The sequence below is a fragment of the Phoenix dactylifera genome, unplaced genomic scaffold (genome assembly GCF_009389715.1).
Source record: "Phoenix dactylifera cultivar Barhee BC4 unplaced genomic scaffold, palm_55x_up_171113_PBpolish2nd_filt_p 001101F, whole genome shotgun sequence".
Taxonomy (NCBI): Eukaryota; Viridiplantae; Streptophyta; class Magnoliopsida; order Arecales; family Arecaceae; genus Phoenix; species Phoenix dactylifera.
In genome coordinates, this window is record NW_024068447.1 from 133,742 (window position 1) to 139,422 (window position 5,681).

Consider the following 5,681-nt stretch of genomic DNA (forward strand, 5'->3'; position numbering starts at 1 on the left):
CCAAACAAGAAGCATCTCATTACTTTCCCGTTGACCACACTTTCTCCCCTTCTTTTTCCGCGAACCAAACGAACCCTAAGTAACTAGTAACTTGAGGTTTATATGACTTGCAAGCGAAGAAATTTGATGGCCAAGTAACTTGAGGCTATTAGACTAAGTAAGTGGACAATTAACTTGAAGTCCAATAACTTAAAAACCAAATAACCTAGGACTAAGACTCTAAAACAATGATAGACTTAATATATGATTAGATTTGGACCATTCATTCTTAGGGTTGATACTGACTTGACAAAAAACTCCTCATGTCAGGATCAAAGACTAATACACCCTTTCATGCTATCGATCAGACAATCGAATTCCTTCATCGCTTCTGGGCCCTCAATCTAAGGTTCACTATCTCGCTACTAGACCTTATATTGGTGCCGCGCTGGTATAGTATTGGTACGCTATATGGAGGTCGGTTCAGTGTGCCGATACTTGATATCCCTTCTGTACCGAGTTTTGGTCTGGTACTGGCACGGTACAATATGCATGGTATGGGGATGTGCACACTGGCATGGTGAACCATATCTCTACTATTGCACCATATGGGTGCTGATATTATTATTGGTTTCTGTATTTTTTTGTTCCTGCTTTCTTGCAAAAACATCCATTTTAGATGTATGTGTCCTAGTAGGCAATAATTTTTCTAGAAGGCTTATTCCATCTGATCTGTTGTACAAGTTGAATGGTGTCACATTGACCAATGTTGAGGATGATAGTGTTATTTTGATGATTAACACAATGATTGAGGAAATATTTAATTAGTATTACAAGTTAATGTGATACATCACTACTGAGTTCGACACTCTCGATACATTAGAAGAATGAGTTCAAGATGTCTTTCAACGATTAAGAATGAGATTAAATTTGTGATAGAAAAGGGATAGAAAATTCTAAATTCTAATTTAGCAAAGTTTCAAGTAAAATGTACTCTTAAGGGCAAAATAGTAATTTTAATTGTTAAAAGTATGTAGCACTACCATGGCATACATTTAAAACTGCTTGAAACATATTTCATTGATTGTATGGATAAGTCTAACCTCAAGATGCAGCAAAGTGTGAAATGAGTCGACTCCAACATCGGTGGAGTCGACCCTGGTACATCATGGAACCATCAGGCACACCTCTGCAAAAATGGCACGGATGAACAGTAGTGGAGTCGACCCCAAGTAAGCTTGAGTCGACCCCAGAAGATGAGCCGACCCCAAGGAACCTTGAGTCGACCCCAGCTTCAAGCCTCAAGAAAACAAGTCTCTGGAATTTACTGAGAGGGCCGACCCCAACTTTCCTTGAGCCGACCCCAGATGGAGCCGCCCCCAGGAATGCTTGAGTCGACCCCAACTGGACATAAGTCGACCCCAAGGCTATGTCGTTCAAAATTGTGTCTCTGGAATCTCTGAGGGGGTCAACTTGAGTCGATCCCACTATGGCTTGAGTCGACCCCAAAAGGAGTTGAGTTGACCCCAGTGAAAAACAGCTGAAATATAAGGTTCTGTGTTTCTAGAGAGGGCCGACCCCAATGTAGCAGGAGTCGACCCCAGTGAAAGTTGGGTCGACCCCAGTGAAAGTTGAGTCGACCCCAAGTATGATGAACAGTGGTTTGAGTCGACCACAGGAAAGTTTGGGTCGACCCCAGCACGGGCAGAAGCATAACGGCTAGTTCTGCAGAAGTACTTTTTGACCTCCCAACAGCAAGTAACGGCTAGTTTTTGAAATATAACCAATGGGGGGTGACCAATGGATGAGGGAAAGTATTTAAAGTGACACTATTCATCAGAGAAGATATCCTTTTGCAAAGAAATCAAAGCTCATTCAAGAAAGAAAAAGCCCTAGCATTCTTCATTCAAATGCTTCACTCAAAGAGACAAAAGAAAGTGGTTGAGTAGATTCTAAGAGACATTAAGAGCTCCACCAACCCTTGAAGAGTGAAACAATTTTGACAAAGAAGAGAGAAGTCTCATCAAAGCGATAACTATATTCTAAACTCTTCTTTGTAGCTCATAGTTGTTATATTTGCTAATCTAGGAGTTTCAACTTTCTTCTTTTTCTTAATCTCCTTGTAAAGGTTTGTTGGTGAGCCCGTAAAACCAACGGTGTAGGTTTGTTGGTGAACCCGTAAAACCAACTGTGAAGGTTTGTTGGTGAGCCCGTAAAACCAACATAGGTTTTTGGTGATCCCGAAAAATCAAAGTGTAAAGGTTTTTGGATTGTGAGCCCGGAAAACAATCCAACTGTAATCTGCGGGATTATAGTGAATTCCCAAGGGGTCGCTTGGGGAGTGGACGTAGGTGCTTAGGAGAGCACCGAACCACTATCTTCTTGTGTGTTTGCATTGTGTATTGTTTTAACTTCACTTACTCATCAATTAACTCAATCAAGGTAGTAAAAAATTTAGAGAAACCAATTCACCCCCCCTTTTGGCTTGTCACCTTGGGCAACAAGTGGTATCAGAGCAAGGTGCTCTCATAGTATTTGTTGATCTCACAATCAAGAGACAAAGATCATGATAACCCAAGTAGGATGTTCTATGAACGAGGGGCAATCCACAAATAGACCTCCTCTGTTTAATGACACTAATTACACATACTGGAAAGCTAGGATGAGGATATTCATTTAAGCTCTAAACTATGACTTGTGGAATATCATAACTAGAGGACCACACACACCCACAATTAGTATAGAGGGCACAATCATTCCCAAACCAGAAATGGATTGGAATGAGAGTGATAGAAGACTAGCACAACTAAATGCTAAAGCAATTAATGTACTTTACTGTTCACTAGATGTAAGTGAATTTAATAGAATATCTACATGCATCTCCGCGAAAGAAATTTGGGATAAACTGGAGGTCACACATGAAGGAACTAATCAAGTTAAAGAGTCAAAAATAAATATATTAGTACATAAGCATGAGTTGTTTAAAATGGAATCCACTGAGTCCATAACTGAAATGTTTACTTGATTCACGGAAATCATAAATGGGCTAAAGAGCTTAGGAAAGTCTTATACTAACTCTGAACTAGTGCGAAAAATTCTCAGGTCTCTACCAAGAGTTTAGGAGGCCAAGGTAACTGCAATTCAAGAAGCAAAAGACCTCAATACACTGCAATTGGAAGAACTTCTAGGATCACTCATGATCCATTAGTTGACCATGAGGCAAAACTGAGAAGATGAGGTCAAGAAAAGAAAGACCATTGCCTTGAAGTCTACCACTCCAAAATAGGAAACTGAATCAGAAGAATCTGATGATGAGGAGGAATATGATGAAGAAGGAATAGCTATGCTTGCAAGAAAATTTAGAAAATTTATGAGAGGAAAGAAGAAATTTCATAAAAGGAAGCCCTTCCTCAAAGGTAGCTCAAGCAAGAAAAAGGGTAAGGACAAAGAAAAGGAAAGGGAAACGCCAATTTGCTATGAGTGTAACAAGCCCGGGCATTTCAAGATAGATTGTCCGGAATTGAAATGGATGACAAGAAAACTTAAGAAGAGGAACCTTATGGCTGAATGGAGTGAAAGTGAGGAGTCAAGTTCGGAAGAGGAAGATCAACAAGAGACGGCCCAAATCTGCTACATGGCCAATGACGATGAGGTAGATTCTGAACTTGAATGTGATTTTACAGTAGAAGAGTTACATGATGCATTTTTAAAACTCATGGAAGAACACAAGAGATTAATCAATAAAAATAAAGTTCTAAAAGATGAAAATCAATCTCTTATCAAAGAAAAGCTAAAACTATCTAATGACTATGAAACATTAAGTAGGAGATTCACCAATGAAACCAAAAGTCAAATTGCTGAAAATGTCAAGTTAAAAGAAGATGCAGAAAAATACAAATCCTTAGTGGACAAGTTTACACTTAGCTCAACTAAATTAAATATGATTCTTGATAGTCAAAAAGCTGTATATGATAAAGCTGGGTTAGGATATAAAACAAATAGGAAGCAAAAATACTCAAAGAACATATTTGTGAAAGCCAAAAATGAAAATATAACTTGTCATTGTTGCAATAAAGTAGGACATAAAGCATATGAATGTAATTATAAAAAGTCTAGCTACAACAAATTGAGTGATAATTATAAGCTAAAATCCAAGAAGATTTGGGTTCCAAAAGGAACATCAAGTACTAACCCTAAAGGACCCAACATAGTTTGGGTACCTAAAGCATATTCTTGATCTTGATTGCAGGGGTGTCTTGCAGCTAATAAGGGGGATAAACGATGGTATCTAGATAGCGGTTGTTCAAGACACATGATAGGTGACGTAGAACAATTTGTCACCTTGGAATCTAAGAAAGATGGAGTGGTAACCTATGGAGACAATGGAAAAAAACTTATCATTGGAAAGGGTAAAATTTATATTACTCCATCCACCTTTATAGAAAATGTTTTATTAGTTAATGGTCTGAAACATAACCTACTTAGCATAAGTCAATTTTGTGATAAAGGTCTTAAAGTCACATTTGAAGCCTTAGTATGCATAATCACAAATCCTAAAGATAATAGCATTGTACTTATAGGATAAAGGCATGGAAATATTTACATGGTAGATCTTCATGATTTAGGCAAGAAAAATGGATTATGCTTAATTACTAATGAAGAAAGGAAAAGTGAAACAAGTTGGCTTTGGCATCGTAGACTAGGACATGCTAGTATGGACTTAATATCAAAACTAGTCAAGATGGATTTGATAAAAGATGTGCCAAAATTGATCTTTGAAAAGGACAAGATCTGTGGACCATGCTCATTAGGAAAGCAAACAAAATCATCCTTCAAATCAAAGAATATAGTATCAACCACTAGGCCTTTTGAACTCATACACATGGATCTATTTGGACCTACTAGAACTGCGAGTCTAGGAGGAAAAAAGTATGGACTGGTTATAGTAGATGATTTTTCAAGATATACATGGGTTTCATTTCTTGCACATAAGAATGAAGCATTTTCAGCATTCTTAAAATATTATAAAAATATCATAACTGAAAAGAAGCTCACCTTAATAGCAATTCAAAGTGATAATGGAACTGAATTTGAAAATCAACACTTTGAAGAATTTTGTAATGAAAACGGTATCTCACATCAATTTTCAGCACCTAGAACGCCTCAACAAAATGGGGTTGTTGAAAGGAACAATAGGATATTGGCAGAAATGGCACGCAAAATGTTGTGCGAGTCAAATCTTCCAAAGTACTTTTGGGCTGAAGCTATAAGTACTGCTTGCCATATTTTAAATCGTGTTTTAATACGACTTATAATCAAGAAAACTCCTTATGAACTTTGGAAGAATAAGAAACCAACTGCTAAATATCTTAGAGTATTTGGATGTAGATGTTTCATTTTAAACAATGGCAAGGAGGATCTAAGTAAATTTGATACCAAGTCAGATGAATGTATCTTCTTAGGATACTTTACATCTAGAAGGACATACAGAGTGTTTAACAAAAGAACTCTTGTAGTTGAAGAGTCAATTAATATCATTTTTGATGAGTCTGATAGTGAGTCTCCTAAGAGAGAAAATACTCTTGATGATGATGCAGGAATTATTGACTTTAAAAAATTGAATCTTGATGACGTGCCAAATTAAGAAAAGAAAAATGATTGCGTGCCACCACAATCTCAAGACTTGCCAAAGGATGGAGGTA